Source organism: Diabrotica undecimpunctata, chromosome 7 (assembly GCF_040954645.1).
Source record: "Diabrotica undecimpunctata isolate CICGRU chromosome 7, icDiaUnde3, whole genome shotgun sequence".
NCBI lineage: Eukaryota > Metazoa > Arthropoda > Insecta > Coleoptera > Chrysomelidae > Diabrotica > Diabrotica undecimpunctata.
In genome coordinates this window covers 25,917,617-25,937,970 of record NC_092809.1, presented here as the reverse complement: position 1 = coordinate 25,937,970, position 20,354 = coordinate 25,917,617, and the positions used below count along the sequence as shown (strand labels likewise).

General features: G+C 30.3%; 1 protein-coding gene across 2 annotated transcripts in view; it reads left to right on the top strand.

The window, feature by feature from the left end:
• LOC140445095 (calcium release-activated calcium channel protein 1-like) overlaps window positions 1–20,354 on the top strand; it is a 145,824-nt gene that overhangs the window by 80,658 nt on the left and 44,812 nt on the right. For both annotated transcript variants that reach the window (XM_072536912.1, XM_072536911.1), the window contains exon 2: window positions 3,513–3,579. The gene's annotated coding sequence lies outside the window, so the exon portion shown is untranslated. The remainder of the gene's footprint in view (window positions 1–3,512; window positions 3,580–20,354) is intronic.

Here is a 20,354-nt window from a genome sequence, read left to right as displayed (position 1 = left end):
GGAGTTTAGAATACGCTAAATAGATAGCCAATCAATGATGCGCATAAATATAATTTGACGCAGATTGTCTCGATCGTGACAGTACTTTCACAATGTCAACTGATAAAATGATAATTGTCATTCCAGGTTAGTATTATCAGACATTTTACAGTGAAAATTTAATTTTGTATTTATTGTCCTTAAAATATTTTAAATATGCCGAGATATATCGAGAAAGAACAAAGAGTAATATTAAAATTATTAAATTATTTTCAATTAGAGAAAGAGAGATTACGATCCTGCAACTGTCAAATTATCTCAAATGTCATGCAATAATTCTCGACATTCTTAAAATCCTATATGACGTCCAAATTAGTGACGCACTGAAAGAAGGGTTTGGGACAGACTGTACCTATAACAACTACTAAAAATATAATAAGAACAAAAATAAAAATTAATGGGAAAATCCCAGTAGTTGGCTGTATACCATCGTTTAAAAAAACATACAGAAGTTAAAACACTTCACCATTGTATTTAGGTATATAAAATTTTATATACCTAAATACAATGGTGAAGTGTTTTAACTTCAGTACGTTTTTTTTATAAGAAGAACAATTAACAATACACAGATCGTATTGAAATCATTGGAAAAACCAAAGGCGTAATATGTCTTTTTTAGCAACGTGTCTATTTGTTAATATACGATAATTATTATTAAAAGTCTCTCTTGTGCATCAATTCCTGTTTAGTATATTAGTCTATTAAAAAGTTACATTCAGATTACTTTTTGAGACGACGCAATTTTTTATTTGTTTATGGGGTCGCTACCCTTGTCGGCAGGCCGCCTTCAGGCCGCGGAAAAAAGGGGGCAAGAGATTTTCGCGCTGTATCTCGTAAATTAGCAACCCTACAGAAAATTGTATGTAACATTATTTATAGCAAATTAAATTTTCTACAACCTTATTTTTATTACTTTTTATCGTAAAATTGAAAACAAAAAAGTTATAAACAAAAATAACTAAAAATGTTTAAACAATTTTTTTGGCCTTATAACTGTTTTTTAGTCTTTTTACTATAAAATGACATCAAAACAATATTATAGAAAGTTTTTCATAGAGTAATTTTCACTAAATGTGTTAAATTTCATTAATTTCTCTGGATTTTACAGCGCTCCGAAGTGGACTTGGTTCTTGAATACTCGGCATCTTAGAATAAGAAATGCAAACGGATTTCGCCCTGTATCTCTTAAACTAACAACACTGCAGAAAATTTTACGAAAAATTATTTGTAGCCAATTAAATTGTCTATAACTTTATTCACATTAATAAATAATTTTTTTCTTCAAATGTCAAATAATGATGACATTACTTATCTAACTTGATCCTTTCAAAGTTTGATGTCTCCGCCGGCAGCAGTTTTTTTTTCCCATTTCTTTACGGCGGAGGGAAAAATGTTGTCATGGCAGCAACATGTCACAAAGCAACAATACAAATGTCATTAACAACAATTAAACATCATTTTTATTTATAGTAATATTAAAAGTACAATTAGTTAATGAGGCATTTTCAAAATTGAAACCGTGCAAAAATGTTCCCGACTCTTGATACGCATTGGTAATTGTTGATGATACTGATGGTCAAGAACAACTTTCAGCAATCATTCCCGATGTTGGCGAATCATGAGGGTTTAAAATTTTTTGAGCAATATCGTTCTTATTTCTTATTGAATCCTCTATATATCCTTCGGCAACCGTGCTTGATTTCCAGCCCCCATGTCGTTTGAGGCATTCTAGATTTCCGCCTCCATCAATTAAAAGTGTTGCTGAAGTTCGTCGTAAAGAGTGACCCGTGTATGCGCTTGCATCGTTTAAATTTAAATAACTAGCTACCTTTTGGGCTACTGCGCTGATCGAATGTATTCCCATGACGCTTCCATTTTGGTACTTGATAAAAAATCGGTTTTCTGTGAAATTTTCAGGCCGCAGTGATGCATACTTTTTATACAGTTTAATGTAGTTATGACCAATTATCGTAAAAGATCTAATTTGTCGTGTTTTACTGTCTGGGATTTTGATAATTATTACATTTTCTTTATCCTCAATGTCCACAGTCTTCATTTTTACCACTTCGTCGCATCGACAGGCGCCGGTAACCCCAATTAACAAAACAATCTGAAATATTTTTATAATTTAGTAGAGTATACTACATGCTTTGCTATATAATTTTTTTTTACCTTTAATCCTAAATACAACTTATCTGGCGCTTCAAACAAAAATTTATCAAACTCGTCTTTAATGAAAACTTTAGACTTCTTTGCAGTATATCCTTCGCTTGTTTTTTTCAGAAAGGCACGTAACTTTAAAAATTTGCTTATATCCACATTTTTTCTAATAACTAACTCGGATTTTATCATAGAGTATCGTGACCACATTGTAGAAGATTTCCATTTATTTTCATTTTCCATTATATTAAAATATGCCAGTAAAACATTTTCGATAACTTGCCGTACTCCTCTTATATCGCACCACTCTTGGAAGTGCTTGTACTCTAAGCGATACTTTATTCCAGACTTGGAGGGCCCCAAACGTGCTACTGCATCATTAGCCGCGGACTCAATTTCGTTTAGGTTTTCCATTTTCTCACTAAATTTGCGCTTGCAGTTGCAACAACAATAAGCTGTCTTTAATAATTGCAAACAACTGTAACCAGGGAGACGCAAATCCCACCGACAACTTAATTATTTTAATTTCTAACATCTAGACGACTTTGATAGTTGTCACAATTAATTTAGAGTAAAAATAGCGTATGAATTGTACTATTTATGATTGAAAATTGCTACGTTTGAAGAAAAATAGTATACTTTATTTGGCAAAGAAGCGACTTTTCTTGACTTGCCCTCTATCTATCGGGTGCGTCCAGAAAAGTCATGCTTCTCCGAATCATAAAGTAATATACTATATATTTTTGTTATAAACAAAAATAAATAAAAACTTTTCAATAGATTTTTTTTTGTCATTATAACTTTTTTCTGGTTATTTTACAATAAAATGACATTAGATCAATATTTAGGGGGTTTTTAAAAGAATAATTTTCACGACAAATTTGTTTAATTTTATTAATTTTTCTGAATTTTACAGCGCTCCGAACTGCACCGGGTTCTTGAATACTCGCCATCTTGGAATAAGCGAATCAAAGGGTTTTTGCGCTGTATCTCGTAAACTAGCAACCCTGCAGAAAATTTTATTATTTGCTTCATTATTTGTAGCAAATTAAATTGTCTATCACTTTATTCCTATTTCTTCTTCTCGTAGTAATCTTAATGGTGCTAAATAATTATCAGATTCCCATAGTTACTGAGGTCGTTTGTTGAATTATAAAAGTAGATAAAGAAGTTTACAATACATTAATAACTTAATGGATCTTACATGAAATATTTTTAAAAGAAATTTATAAACCATTTCCTAATTATGATTTAAAATTATTTCGCAATAACTTATTGATCTTATCAAATTTAAACATACTTTTTTATTTCAGAACATCTCACTCTGGAAATACCACTCAAGAATTCAGAAATAATTTAAACTCGAGGCCAAAGTCACAGGTAGGTGCAAGTTACCAATAAATGTATAATATCTATTAACCATATTGTTGTATGGAATCGGTACGTTATAAATATATATCACTGAGATTAATTACACGTGAATATATGATATTATCAACATTCTCTATTCACTGTAGAATTTCGCGGTCAAATTTCACAAAGGCGGAAAATTATTTCAAAAATTATGTGTTGAGTGTATTATCATTAACAGATGACGTAATTTAAATCATAAAATATACCATAAAATTTAGATAATTATAATTTTTATTAATTGCAACCAGGATTTGACACAATTTATCTCCTAGTTTTGTACTATTTGACCTTACAATTGAATTTTGCATTACAATTACTGTAAAGTAGATATTACACCAAAAATTAATTATTTAACTTTAAATTTAACTAAAAATTAAAATTTAAATGTTTGAAAAATGTGACAACGTAAATTAGAAGATAAACAAACCACAGAACAGCCTTAAAAAATACGATGTGCTAAATAATGCATAATGCAAACAGTTACTATTGATAGAGAAAAGATGTTAAATGATACTGTAAAATAAGAAATAACTAGTATATTAGAACAAAAAATGAAGTTAACATCAAGCAAAGAGGAAAGTACTGAGGAAAACTGGACGAGAATTAAAGACATCTTAAAGACTGTTCAAGAAACAAAATTGAGTGCGCTAAAAGCAAGAAAAAATCAAGGGTGGATGACAGAAGAAATACTGAGACTTATGGATCAAAGAAGAGAAGTCAGAAATAAAGATAAAAACGAATACAAGAGGATCCACGCAATAATCAGGCAGAAGATAAGACACGCGAAAACACAATTTCATAGTAAAGAATGTAATGAAATTGAACAATATGAAAAGAAACACGATACATTTCATCTGCACAAGAAATTAAAAGAGGTCACTGGAAACAAACGGAAACAAGTATCCTAAAGTTTAGAAGACAGAAACGGACACAGAATATTAGACATCACTGAACAGTTAAAAGAATGGAAAAACTACATTTCTGAATTATTTGAAGATGAGAGAGTAGAACACTATACACCGATTGCTATATCAGGTCCATCTATAACAGAAAGTGAGGTTACACGTTTAATACAAATGGCAAAAAATGGAAAAGCACTTGGCCCCGATGAAGTAAGTGCTGAAATACTAAAGTTTTTGGGAGAAAATGGAATTAAAGCTCTGTGTAATCTCTTTAACAGAATTTATGACACTGGGATATTACCAACTGATTGGTTAAAGTCGACATTTGTCACAATACCTAAAAAAACATCGTCCAAAGACATGCGGTGATTATCGGACAATAAGTCTGATGAGTCACGTTTTGGAGATCTTCCTGCGAGTAATTCCTACACAGCAGAATTTACACGCTGTTAGAGGACAGAATTAGCAATACTCAATTTAGGAGTGGCTTGGGTACAAGAGAAGCCTCGTTTAGTATACAGGTGCTAGTACAGAGATGCAGAGATATAAATCAAAATGTGTACATTTGTGCAATCGATTTTGAAAAGGCTTTTGACAAAGTCCGACATAACAAAATGCTAGAAATATTGGAAACAGCTGGATTGGACGATAAAGATCTGCGAATAATTACAAATCTATACTGGCATCAAGTGGCAAGAATAAAGGTTGAACAAGAACTGTCGGATGAAATAAATATAAAAAGAGGAGTGAGAGAAGGCTGTATATTGTCGCCTTTACTTTTTAACTTATATTCGGAGAAAATATTTAAGAAAGCCTTAATGGAGACAACCGAAGGTATTAGTGAATGGAGTAACCGTCAACAATATTAGATATGCCGACGATACCTTAGTGCTTGCTAATTGCGGAGAAGACCTTCAAAATCTAATGAACAAAATAAAACAGACTTGTGATCAGTATGGATTAAAACTCAACGTTAAGAAAACTAAATATTTGATAGTTAGCAAACAAAATTATATACAGGATGACGGTATAAAAGTCGGAGATGCCACACTGGACAGAGTAGAGAAACTGGTGTATCTCGGCAGTAATATCAATGAGAGCTGGGATCCAACCGCAGAAATTAAAAGCCGAATAGCACAAGCCCGAGCTGCCTTTGTAAAAATGAGAAACGTACTTTGCAGTCACGATTTTAGCATTGACCTTAGAGTTCGAATGATACATTGCTACATCTTTCCTGTCCTGCTGTATGGAGTGGAAGCGTGGACTCTAACTGAGGATATCCTTAGACGCTTGACAGCCTTTGAGATGTGGGTATACAGACGACTACTGAAAATAAGCTGGGTCGATAGAGTTAGAAATGAGGAGGTCCTTAGACGGCTGAACCAAACAACACAACTGGTCAATATAATAAAGAAACGCAAGCTGGAATACTTCGGTCACATTATGAGACACCCTGAAAAATATGATCTTTTACATCTGATCATTCAGGGAAAGATCCAAGGTAATCGTGGTCCTGGTAGAAGAAGTACATCATGGCTGAAAAATCTAAAGCAATGGTATGGAAAATCAACTACATCGTTATTTAGAGCTGCTGTCAATAAAGTCACGATAGCGAATATGGTAGCCAACATGATATCCAACGATCGATAACGGTCATGGAACTAGAAGAAGAAGAAATAATGCATTCAATCCTACGTCAAAAATCTTAAATCTTAAGTCATAACAATAAAAAATCATCAAATAGAGTTTTCCTTTTTTTACATCGATTTTTTAAGGCATATTTGAGCTAGTTGAGATCTTCCAGTGCCCACTTAGTACACGTTTGATAGACAAAAATATTTCAAAAAAAAAACAAAATTTTAAGAGTTTGTTTTAATTTTTCGTAATCTAGGTCGTCAATTTTTAGCAATCTATTAAATTATACCTAATGAGATGACATTTCTAATTTAAATTGTCAAAATAAAGGTTGTGTCTATACTTTGTTATACTCGATTTCGAAATGCAAGATAGCAGAATTTTTATGGCAGTTTACAATGGCCTTTATAGGGGACTGTTCAAAGCATAGAAATTATAAATATTTTCGCGCCTTCTTTCCTCAGTTTTATACAAGAATCTATAAAAATAACATGGATACCCCGACAAATTTTAATAATTTATAACATAGAATGCAAAGATAGAAAAATCACTTGAACAACAAAAATCAAGATACATACAAAATAGCGATGAGACCTGTCATAACCTATGAGACAGTGACAATGTGTCTAACTAACAGAAATGAAGACAAATTAAGAGTTCTAGAAAGAAAAATAATCCTAAGACCAAAGAAAATACAAGAAGGTATTGTACAACATATAAAAACACAAAGGCTGAAACGGTTGAAAAGGTGGAAAGAAAATGTCAAAGTGGAATCCAATAAACACCGAAGATGGAGACCAAAGAGGAATGGTTCCACCGAAGAGTAAGACCGAAGTGCAGATGGGAAGACCAGAAGAGTGAATATTCCAAACTGAAGAAGGAAAATAGAAAACAAAAATGAATGGAAATTGGTAATCGAAAAAAAAAAACTAACAACAATCTGTGAAGGAAGAGAACACCAAATACATAGAAAGAGGGCTGAAGCAGCATATTTTATTTAAAAAATAAATGAACGAAATAAAATATTTGTCAAAACCTAGTTATTATTAATTGAATTAAAAATATTGTAGGCCACTTTTTGACTGGCAACCTATTATCAATTTATTCTGTTAGTTTTAAGTGTATGTAAAAATGTGAGTTTGATCAACTACGTTATGAACGTAGTGATCCTGCAGTTGGATCTTGTACTGACAAGTTTGATGGAATTATTTTTTATGTGATCCAAGATTTTACAGAGTTTTTCGCTAAAGTGCATTTAGAAAATTTTAATCTAAATTCTTCATTTTCTATTGCTTTTAATAATTTTGATAAATGCATTATGTGTAAATCAAAGCTTTTGGAAAAAATTAGGATGTCATCTATATAATTGACTGTAGAATCTGAAAGATTATATTTTCTTATATTGCTACTTTAAATCCTTTGATGACTAATTGCCGGAGCAGTCTTCAAACCAAATGGGAGGTAAGTCCATTAAAAATTTCCCTCTTGTGTTACAAATGAGTTTTTTCCTTATCTTATATTCTCATAGGTCAACTCATTCTAGTTTTTACCATTAAGTCCTCAATTAATGGAAAATGTCACTGTGGGATAACAATTTTAATAAGTTCCCTAAAATCTGTGCAGTCTTGTTTTTCTGTCTTCTCCTTTTTTATATGCGAGAATAACTGGAGCAGCAAATGGACTGACTGTATGATTCTTCAATTAAATTTTTCTTTAATAGCTCTCCTATTTGATTTTCTATCTCTTTTCTGTCTTTAATAATACATCCGTGTGGCCATTTGGAGCAGTATTTATCTACCATTAAATCAATATGAGCTTCATAATCCCTTACAGTTATATTTGTGGAACGCATAGCAGAATGGAAATGGAACAATTTTGTTTAAAATTATCTTAGCTTTATATTTAATTCAAAAAAAATTTTTTACGGCGTATAGACAAAGAATAAATAACAATCAGAATGCCCACTCTCAGATGCCACCTTTGAAGTGTGTCAGTACGCGATCGCCATATTTTAAACGGAAACATAGGACTCGGATTGAGAAATTTGTGACAAGCTATTTAGAATTTAGTAAATTTGAAATAATTTAATATATTCTTCAACTAAAAGTACGAATAAAATAGTGCATATTATGTCTATGGTTGCCGTAAAAAAATTAAACCGGATTAATTTTTCTTTGCACACCAGATAAAATTTCACTGAACAGTACTGGTTCCGTTTAAAACATGGCTGATTCTACGCGAACGAGATGCGCGTACTTATGACAAGCAGAGTGGGCATTCTGATTGTTTATCATTCTGTGGTGTAGATTCTTGGTAAAACAATTTTTTCCGTTTTCCTTCCCTGCGGTGGTGGGTTTTAGGGAAAAGTCGTAGGCTTCGTAAACCTTCTTGCGTCTTTTTTGAAGTCCCAAAATGGACACTCTTAGCAAAATTCAGCTTGTTCGTATAATTTTTAGAGGTTCATTGTCATTTTCGTCTCTATCTACTAGAGTTTAATAAAAATGGATAATGACAAGGACTCAGTGTCAATGTCAAACGCTAAATAAGACTTTAAGTATTTTGACAGTGGCGTAACTAACTATTAAAACGTAAATTACATAAATTAAAGAAAAGCAAATCTGTTTTTCTTTACATATATATTTAAATTATGAAAAATTACGGAATATAATCAATTAATTTCATTTAAAAATGTGATTTCAAATTATAAAATTTATTTTACTGATACTATAAAATAATAAAATAAATAAAATCAATTTTTACCTTAATAAAAAATAAATACTTTTAACAATATAAAAAAAATATTATTTTTATTCTAATTAAAATGTATTTCATTATATATTTAATATTCCACTTTAGACTTTTTACAGTTTGGCTGAGTATCGTATTTTTCACTACGTCTTCATCGTCGATCTCTTTGTCTTCTAATTGAAACGTATTTTTTTCAAGAGATTGAGATTTTAGTAAGACATCCTCAATTTTTTTATGAGGCTGTTTTCTTATCAGTGTCAACGTGCACCTCGATTTCCGTAGATGTCTTAAAAATTATTGTATTTTTTGCATGGTTGGTCTTGGCAATGAGTACAATAAGCATAACCTTTCAAACCATGTGCAACGCAGCTACTATTTTGGAGCAGTGTTTTTTACAGTTACAGCTAATCGCTTTCAATAAATTTTATGGTAGTAGCTGCTGTTATGTCTGAATAGGTTGTAAACTATTTTTTTCAAGCACCCAACCACTTTTGATTGACATTTTAATCAACTTTTGATGGTCTATAGCTAATGTAAATTTATACCCAATTAGTGCTTTATATATAGTAAATATTTTTATTTAAAAAACAGATAGACCCTTACACTTTCATTGTAAATTGCAGTCAACTTTGACCGATTATAACTCCTGAGTTAATGAATCGATTATCTTATTTTTTCTTTATTTTGAAACGTCTTTTCAAGCATTTTTATTGCCCGTTTTGAAAATTAAAATCGATCAACACTTAATGAAGTTATTCAAACTGTTTATAAGCCATATTAAAGAGTTTTGTTTCTCGGAATATAAAGGTCCTAAGTTTAGTTTTTTAGTATTTTTTTAATAATAATAATAATTTTTAAGATTTATAAGATAATACTAATATGTAAAATTTAATTACAAAACTTTTATTTTGTGTACAAAATTATTTTAAAACCAATAGTTCTTGAGATATATGCGAAAAAAGAAGGAAAATATCGATTTTTTTTAATATCACTTATATTTTGTTTAATAAAAAGTTAAGCTCACATTTTACAACTCACGCACAGTAAAATTATTATTTGTAGTGATATTTTGGAGTGATTTATGAAAAAAACTGCGTTTATATGCTTCACGCCCAAAAATCGATATTTTAAAAAGATATCTCCTGGACTAATTTACCAACAATAAAACTAGATCAGTTACTGAGGGTTTTTACCTCCGAATTCTTTATAACTGAATCGATTCATTTGAAATTTTGTGTGTTGGTAAATAATTACTCAAGGAACAAAAGTTATATAGTGCCGATGTGCGCTTCCACCCTGGGGGTGTTTGCCACCCCTTTTCGAGGGTGGAAATTTTTTCACTCAAAATAACCACGCTATTCGATAAAAGGACAAATTTCAAACAAAAAATATAATGAACATTTTTTTCGCTAGATCAATACTTTTAGAGTTATTCGCTGTTGAAAAGTGTCATTTTTCGTTAAAAAAAAAACATGTTTTTTAAAGGTTTTTTTAAGAATAGCTCTGAAACTAAGAGTTTTATCAAAATAAGTGTAACGACTAAAATTAAAGCTCATAAAAAAACAAAAAGGTTTGCTTTTTAATGAATATTTTCAGTTCAATATTAACTGAGATATGGCTGTTCAAAGAAGGTTTGTTTTTGTTTTTGTCTTTCAATACGAGTATTTAACGTTAAATAACGGAAAATGGGTACATTTTTCGACAAAAACTCATATAATATTTAAAAAAAAAAGCTTAAAAAGACCTTTAAAATGAGTGGTGGTAAAAGTCCTTTACACCAACTGTACGTAAGATACGATCAAAAAAAAAGTGGGTTTCTCAAATTTTTGTAAAAAAAAACGCAATAAAACTAACGTCATGTTCACTAGGATTGAAATAAATTGTTTTCCTTATAGAATTCACTTTATTTTAGTATTTTTTGTATGATCCAAAAGTTTAGCCACTTTAGAATACCCAGTTTTTGAAGAAAGTATGATTACATACATTTTTTTTTTGTAAATATTAAAAAAAAAAAATCTTTTTTTTATAATAACTTCAAAACTATAAAAGATACGTAAAAGATGACACAATACAAAAAAATAGTTTTTATTTCAACAAAAATTTTCATTCTTTAATTTTTTTTGTAGCTTAAAAAATAACGGAGATATAGTTGGTTGAAGTTTGCTTTATAGCGCATGAACTACTGGTCTCCGACCCTTTGACCCTTCACCCTTAAAACATGAAGGACTTTAGAATGTTTTAACATTCCCATACTTATAGCCCGTTAAATTACCTATAAAATCGTTTTTTTATGCATTTTGTAGCATCAAAATTAACCGAGTTATTGTAAAAAAAAGGTTGCGGATCAGCGTGTGGCTGTCGGAGGCTGGGATTATTTTGCAATACAACATGCGGAACATGCCTGTGGTGACAATTTCCAAAATTGTCCTCCAGTAAACGGAGTCCAATTGGACGGTGACAATTATGATTCCGATGATGAATAGATATTCATTTATTTTATACCTCGTTTTATATAAATATTATTTATTTTTAGTTTTTTGGAAAATAAAAAAATTTTAATATATTATAAACTAAATTTTTTCTATTTATGTCCATGTCTAAGTTAAGGATTTAAGGATTTTATTTTCATCTAAAGGGGTGCTTGTAAGGGTTGAAAAAAGTAGGCTCATTTTATAAGTAAAAAATTAATTTTTGTCTACAAACAATGCACTCTAAAAATGTTTCAAATCGTTAAAAATATTTTTTAATTCATTTTTGGCAAAGGGGGTGGTTGTGAAGGCTGAAATGTTGAAATTATAATAAAATGTTATTTTATAAGCAAGAAATTAATTTCTTCTATTTAATAAAATGCACTCAAGAAATGTTTCAGACCAATAAAAAAATATTAAATTAATTTTTTAAAAAAGGGGTTGGTTGTGATGGTTGAAATCTTGAAATTATAATAAAAAGTTATTTTATATGCAAAAAATTAATTTTCGTTAAATAAAATGCACTCAAGAAATGTTTCAAACCGATAAAAATATTTTTTAATTCATTTTTAATTCATTTTTGTCATAAGGGTGGTTGTAAGGGTTGAAAATTTCCAATAAATAAAATATTATTGTATAGCTAGGATATTAATTTTTATTTTGTATTTAAATACATAATTAAAATGTCTCAAGCTGCTATGACTTTTTTTTCATATTATTTTTATAAAAATATTAACTTTTAAGGGTTTTTAAAGGGTTTTAAGGGTTGAAAATTGTGAATAATTAATTTTCATATTAGAGAACACATTACAATATTTACCTTATGCGAATAAACAAGATTTAAGTGCATAAAATAATTAAATCCGTGTTTTCCCAGTTTCTTCAATAAGGGGTTGTTTTCACCCCTTAAAAACAAAAAGCGCACCTAGAGCGTATATAACTTTTGAAGTGGACGGTAAGATAAGCTTAATTTGAAATTTTCAGTAGTAATATCCCTAGGACATTGATAACAGACGAGATAATTTCATGTCAATCGATAGCTCGTTCCTTGGTAACAGCACGAAGCCGAAGGCTGAGTGCTGTTACCAAGCAACGAGCTTGAGAAATTTGTCATGAAATTATGAGGCATTCATCAATGTCCGAGGGATATTCGGCGGATAATTTTTCGAAAAAAAAAAATCATAACTCAACATAACGAAACATTTATTTATTAAAAGTACAGTTAGTGAAAGTACAATTATTAAAATTTAAGTTAACATTAGATTCGTTGCTGTTCTCTACTATAGAAGATCTATTACCACGCATAATATTTATAATCTTGTTGTGGTGTTCTTGATCGAGATTCAAGTATGGTTTTATAGAATTCTGATTGCCATGACCAGTAATTTTTAGCAATTGCTGTTCTACTGTGGGTTGTATTTCTGGGAATTTTTTCTTTGATTAGCGCATTTATACTTTGAACATTCTCATTGCCGAAACGTGACATTTTGAAATTTATTTGGATGAAGTCAAACTCGATCGTGTTGTCATAGGGATTGAAAATTGCACTGAATGCAATTATCAGTCTAATGTTGACATGATTGGGTGAAATTGTTCCACATGACACAAAATGACGAAATTTGAATGGTTGTTAGAACAGTCGAAAAATTATCAAAGAAATCGATGCAGTTATAAAAAATTCGGGTGTATTACCATATTTTAAGCTTCAGTAACTGGATTAAACATGAAACACTCAAATTGTGACAGTAAGATAAAATTTTGACATGAATTTTTGCGAACTTAGCAAATATTTTTATTAGAATTAACACCCGGAGAATAATAAAATGATATCCTTTTTATATTACAAATATTTTGCAAAGCAATAATACTGGTGAAATTCACATTCCACATATGTAATATTATAAACTAGAAAAAAATGACTATTACATTATTAAAAAATTGGTGTATGCATTTTTGTGTCTCCTTTGCTACCTCCCAAATTCATAACAGACGTAATCAAGTTGTCAGTCGTTTCTCGCCTGGACGAGTTTTTAGTTTTCCACAACAATACTCAGGATAATAATCCGTTTAAAAAAGTATTTAGAACGTAATCCATTTTTTATTTACATACATTTTTTATACTTGTCACACTATTTTGAAACGATAAAAAATTAATAACTAAATAATGTATGTCGTTTAATAGTAATTTTCGCTGGAAACTTGAAGGTCGCAGACTAAATTAGTATGAATCAAAAGTTTTGTTTTGTCCATATTTCATGAAAAAAAATTTATTCATATTAATAAATTATCTTATTATCATTCCACTATCTTGTACTTTGGTGGAATTTGAGTTTATAAGAGTATGATGGCATGTAATTGACATTATATGTTGAATCAATGTGAATTTTATCGGTTTATGTGATGTGTACAAACGTGTCTCTGGTAAATGTTCTATAGTCTACCGAATACATTTGTCAAAACTAAAACATCTGTAATGATTACTTTTGCAGATAACATGATAGCATTAGCTACAGGTAATACGGAGATATAATAGTGAAAATATACATTATAAGAATAGATAAGTACTCTTTACACAAATAAAGTAGTATAACTTCATATCAATAACATCACATGTTGAATTATGGTAAAAATGTTATACATATAAAATTTAATACAATAATTCTTAATAATAAAATCCATCAGAGTATAGAATTCTATAAATGCTACAAAAAGAGTTGTGCAGTGTTCGTTGGCTTTTTCGATTAGAATTTTCATTGTTGGTAAGTGGTTACTTGTGCTAAATCCTTTTAAGGATTTAGATTATTATCGATCCAATTTTGTTGTTAACCGATTCGTTAGTATTTATAAGTAATTTATATAATGATGTTAAGAAGAACTATCAGTCGGTAGTTATTTATGCCTACCTCGTTTTGTTCTTTATGGATAATAATTTTAATGAATTCGATCCATTTATTTAAGACACTTTTCTCTCGTAATATTTAATGGGGATGAGTGTGGGAAGTACTTATTACTGATTTTTTATTAATGAGCATTTTTATGCCACACAGTCTTTTCTAGGGGCTTTAATACTTTCCATTTCCTTCAAAGCTCTTTATTTCTGATTATTAATTTCAGGTTGGATCCCCAAAACTTTTGTATAACTCAAAGTTGTTCAAAATTAACTTAGCTACATTTTTTAATTGAAATATTTTTTTCTGTGACGTACAGATTCTTGGTAAATCGATTTTCTCCCTGCGAGAGGGGTTTTAGGGGTAAGCCAGGAGTAGGAAAGGTAAATTTTTTTGGCTTTTTGTTTGGGGCCCCTAAATTGATATTCTCAGCCAAATTCAGCTGATTTGTATAATTTTTACATGTCAAATCTCTGACGACTGGACTAAAAAGAAAATATATAGAAGAAAATTACAAGAAAATAGTAAATATATTAAAAACCGTCGTGGAACCGTTTAGGAAACATGATTGTGCAGTAATAACGGGATAAAAGCAAAACTGAAGAAATACTGATGCTCGTGGTCCAAAGAAGAGAAGCTATAAATAAAAGTAAAAACAAATACAAGATAACATACGAAATAATCAGGCAGAAAACATATATATTTCGATAAAAATGTCGAAAAACTGTTTTACATAATTATTTGACGATGACGTATTAAAACGCCATACGATGATTTTCATATCAGGTCCATCAATAAGGGAAAGCGAAGTTACACTGGCATTGGCAATACAAAATGTCGAATTATTGAAGCTCGTAGAAAAAAAGGGGATTTAAGCACTATATTATCGAACAGAGTTTATGACGCTGGGATATTAAAAATTGATTGGCTAAAGTATGATGAGTAATGCATCGTAAAATACAGAGTATATTAGAAGATATAATTGGCAATACTCTTGGGGACGGTTTAAGGATTAGAGTATATAACTTCTGATACAAAAGTGTCGAAATATAAATCGAAACGTATGCGAAAATTGCTTTCAAAAAGCCTTTTGAGCCCGAAAAGATTTACTATTAATTACAAACCTACTCTGACATTAAGTGGCTATAAGGCTTCACCTCTACGTGTTAATCTGTATTTAGAAGAATAATATTCTCAAGGGAGTCCAAGGAAACCAACTGGCAGATCTTTGTGACCTCTAGAAAGTAGCCGTAGAAAGTTAAATTCAAAAGTGGCTAGAAATAAGTAAATAACAATAAATGAAGATACCTACGGGGACAAATCAATATAAAGAAAATCATTATCAACATTGACAGGAGGTTTTCGTTTAGTTTATTGGATTTTAGTAGACAAGAACTGAACTCAGCCGTACACATGGTAACTTGGCACTATCAACTGAATTACATGGGTAGAATGAATGAACATGGTGTACTAAATTTAAAATTAAGAAGCTTCCGTGCATCTACTTTGTGAATGATAAATTATAAGTGACTTGAAGCGGATACCCGTATACACCGATAAAACGATCCAGTTCCAGAGACGAGATTTGTATTGCCTGCTAAAGGAAAAAGAAAATTCGTTAAATTTTTTGTAATTTATTGACTACTAAAGATAACTAGATATTCGGATACTATGGTATAAGATAACATGGTTACCTAACAGCTTTTATCAATCGATAAAGTTTTATTACCATAACTACTATATTTAACGGGAATGTTTAGTAATGCAGAGGGCGTTTAATTAAATTTGTGGTTTATAATTAAGTTAATAGAAAACTGCAACAAGTAAAATAGTTTCAAAATAATTCTATTTCGTTATCTAATTTTCTTAATACCTCTTTTTCTTCCTGTTTACATCCACTTATGGACAAAGACCTCTCGATGAGTTCTCCACTCTTCTCTAGTTTGTGCTATTTGATATCAGTTGTACAATTAAGGCATGTACATATGGGAAATTCTTAAAATAATTTCTGTTTTAGGACTTTATCATAGGTATGATTCAAAATAATTTGGAGAGGTAATTAAATTTTACACAGATAATAGCTAAATCAAGTTTATAAAAAATATTAACAATATTACTATTATATACAGTCGCACACTGGTAGTTGTCATATGTCAATCGCGGTATTCACACGCGGTGGTTTTTAGTATGAGTTTCAATCTGTCTTTCGCGGATTAGCGGTGTTTGTCTATAACGGTTTCGTGGTATAAGAAAGGAGAAAAGACGTATGTTTAAGGGAGCCAAAATCAGAGAATGGAAAAACACTTCTGTTCTATACGGGAAAAAAATAAGAGAGAGATTTTTCGTTTGCATTATCCAAGAATGTCTATACTTAGGTAGCGATAAAAAAAGGTAGGACGAATTATTACTAAGGATTGGCTTAGATAATAATTTGAAATTGAGGGTGGTAATTTAGGATTTGATCCATGCCATTACTCATTTCTTCCAGTTACATCTTCCACCTTCCTCCTGTTTCGTACGTCCTCGTTTCGTATATTTTCTGTCACAGAAAGTCCTAAGATAGGTCGTTCGATATCCCTTTGTGTTTTTCTCAATATATTTGCTGATAACTCTGGTGTCACAGTCTCTATTCCATAGGTCCTAATTGGTAGGATACAACTTAAATGCCCTTCTCTTTAAATATATTGGTATGTTTTCTTTTTCAACGCAACACTGAGTCTTCCTACCGCTGCTCAAGTAATTCGAATTCTTATAGTGATCTCTGCATTTGATTCTGTTTGTCCAGTTTTTTCATGTGATCTAGGTATATATACTGTTCGACACTTTCGATCTTACTTTCTATCTAAATCTATTGTAATATTTTGATTTATGATTGCTTTTGTTTTATTTAAATTAATTTTTAAACCGATTTTAGAAGATTCTCGTTTAATTTCCTTTTAAGGATTTCAACTGCCTTCAAAGTAGTTTGACCTCCAGCTTTAATCATCTATTGTTTTATTCCGTCATCTCCAGGAGCTTTCTCATTTTTTATCTGTTTTAAGGCATTCTAACTTCCTCCTTAGTAATTTCTGGTAGTGTTTCAGATTACATTTAATATTCTTCGTTCTTTATGGTGGTTTTCCGGTTTTGGTACGCTGGACGAGTATAAATCTTTATAGTACTCTTCAACAATATTTAATATCTGACTTTTTTCTTTTATCTATTACTATTTAGAGTTTCAACACTTTTATGCCGTTGTTTTTCTCTATAATATTTTTGATCTCTTCAGTCTTGTTGTCCTTAATGTCTTGTCTTATTCTTTTTCTTAGTACCTTATTAAGTTCCTTATATTCTAGTGAATTTTAATACATACAACGTGTGTCCTTAGTCGTATGTATGTGTTTTTCTCTTTAATTTATTATTTTTTGGTTTCAGTTTCGTATCGGTTCTTTTGACCGCAGTGATTTCATAATTAAAATGTCTAAATTCGGTAATCTCTGTAGTTTTAAGTAAATATTCATAACTTTGTTATTTAATGTCCTGATGTCCCGAATTTTATTTTATTCTAGAATTTCTTTTTCTACCTCAAGCAACTTTACAATATTTTCCCACCGTTACAACTTTATTTAAATTGTCACCAATGAATACCTACATATACACAAACATTAACAATTAAATTATTTATTTAATAATTCACATATTCTTAGAAGATTTTAAAAAGGATTGTTGTAATTGCAATGTCAATAAGTTTCCATGTTTCACACCACAATTGGGAGTGGGTCTTGATTAAATACTAATAATTGTAATTTCGTCGAACGTAGCCTTGAACGAGGATTTATTAATAATATAAACATATTTTTTGCAGTAATTACGTATTGTTCTCTTTGGAAATAACATAATATCGACTAATTACTTTATCTTCTTAAAACTTCTTGAAAGATTGACGTATATTTTGTATCTTTTGTATTACCGAAAAGTACTTCTAGAGTGTCAAAAATTTGTTGATCACAAAATAGCGAAATTAAAGCAAAATAAAATTAGTAGATTTGATTTTGTCAAATGTATTTCATTTAGATTTCTAGCGAAATAAATGCCTCGTTTTAATTTATATTTGTTTAATTTTGTAATGGTAGAGGATATTCCATATTATGTTAGTTTTTACACTTGTATTGCTTTCTTATTATACCTATATTTTAGAATAAGCACAAAAATTATTTCAGTAATTTTTAAAAACAATTCAAAATTTCTAATATAATTTCTAAATCAATCACTAACATTTTTCAAAATATATAATAATGAGCGCGCTAATAACCGGCAAAATAACGCAAAAGATGGAAAACATATTAAGTTGTGAGATAAATAGAAATGAAACTAGTGAAGATGGGAAATTTAGCGATAGAACCTATAAAACATTTCATTTATTGTTTCCCACCTTTAGACGTAAGAGTTTGGAAACTACCGCTGTGACAGTGACAGTTTTAGTTGACATCCTCCTCTGATACGTCAGTTTAAAAGTGGGAAACAGTGAATAGAATAAATTTATAGGATTCTATCGCTAAATTTCTCATCTCTACTAGTTTCATCTCTTTTATCTTACAACTTCATGTTTTCCATCGTTTGCGTTTTTTTGCCGGTTATCAGCGCGCTTATCACTGTGTTTATATAAATATGTAACTACCAATATTTGATATAATTTCTAATATAAAATACAAAAGCCGCAGTACCTATTTTCCTGGTGTTAATTTTCCTAGAACTTAATAGATAAATACTTAATCCGCTTGACCACGGGAGCGAACTAGGTTATGGTTTTCGGAGCGAACTAGTATGTAATTAAGAGGGTTTTTTGACCTTGGGGGCGAACTAGTGTGCTCCGAAACAGTTCATTAAAGGTAGAAAGTTTCTTTTGTCTTGTATGTGTTGTACAAAATTTTGGAATTTAAAAGTAGATTTTTGAGAAGTGATTTTTTTTTTGAGGGGGAGAGGGAGAGGGAGAGAACGGTTTGATTGGTTAAAAATAAATTATGGAAGGGATTGGAGATTGGAGGAAATGTTTTGAAGTCGAAAAGACGAGGATCTGCTGTTGGATTTTAAGCGAGAGAACATCGAATCCAGGAGAAGAAATATAGTGCCGGTAGTTTTTTTTAACGGTGAAAGAAAATTTTAATTTATGAGAAATAGTATAAATGAAAGTGAGAACAGTGCTACTATTTGAATCCTGAGTTGGAGAATTAGCAGTATAAAAAAGTTGAATTTGTAAGTGCTAACAAATTACTATTTCTCGGTAGATTCATAGCTAAGGAGAGTTTGGAAGTCAAAAGGACATCGAAACGTTTGTTGGGACGTTTTTTTATCGACAGTGTTGTTTTTATAAGCAGATCCAGATAAGGAGTTTTTCTCTAGGGAGTTAATTAAAGTTAATTGTTTTAGTAAAGTACAGAGGCAAATTGTTGAGACGAGACAATTAGTTGAACTAAACTTGTATGATTTTCTTGTGTATAGCCAAAGATTTTGTTATTGGTTATATAAAAATGTGAATTTCATCGCAATCACAAGGAATAATTGTGGCTTAATCCCATAAAAACATAATATAATATAATTATTACTTTCTTTATTAATTTAATCTGTAATAAAAATTAATCACATATTTATAATAAAATTCATAATTTTTTTATGTTCGGTTTGCTAATTATATGTTAATTAATCAAGTAGCATAATTTGCTAATTGATTCCAAAATTTCAATATCATAGTAATATATGTAGGTACTACCGACCATAAAATTAGGGTCACCCCGTAACTTGAATTTATTTTAGAAATTATTTTTCTTTTTGAACTATTTTCGGTTTCGAAACATAGTTTATTAACGGATTTCTCAAAGAAAACAACGTTTTTGTCTTCAAACTTTTATGAAAGTAATTAAAATGAACAATTTTCCTTTCTTATACTAAATATTAAAAAGTGACAATTTTAATTTGATGTGTTTTTTGTTGTAACAAAAGAAATTTTAAGAACTTCAACAGCGAGGATTGTCTCCTTTGGCAGTGATAACAGCTTGCAAACGACGAGGCTTGCTTTGGATCAGATTTTGGATCATATTCTGTGAAAAATTGTTCCATTCCAGCAC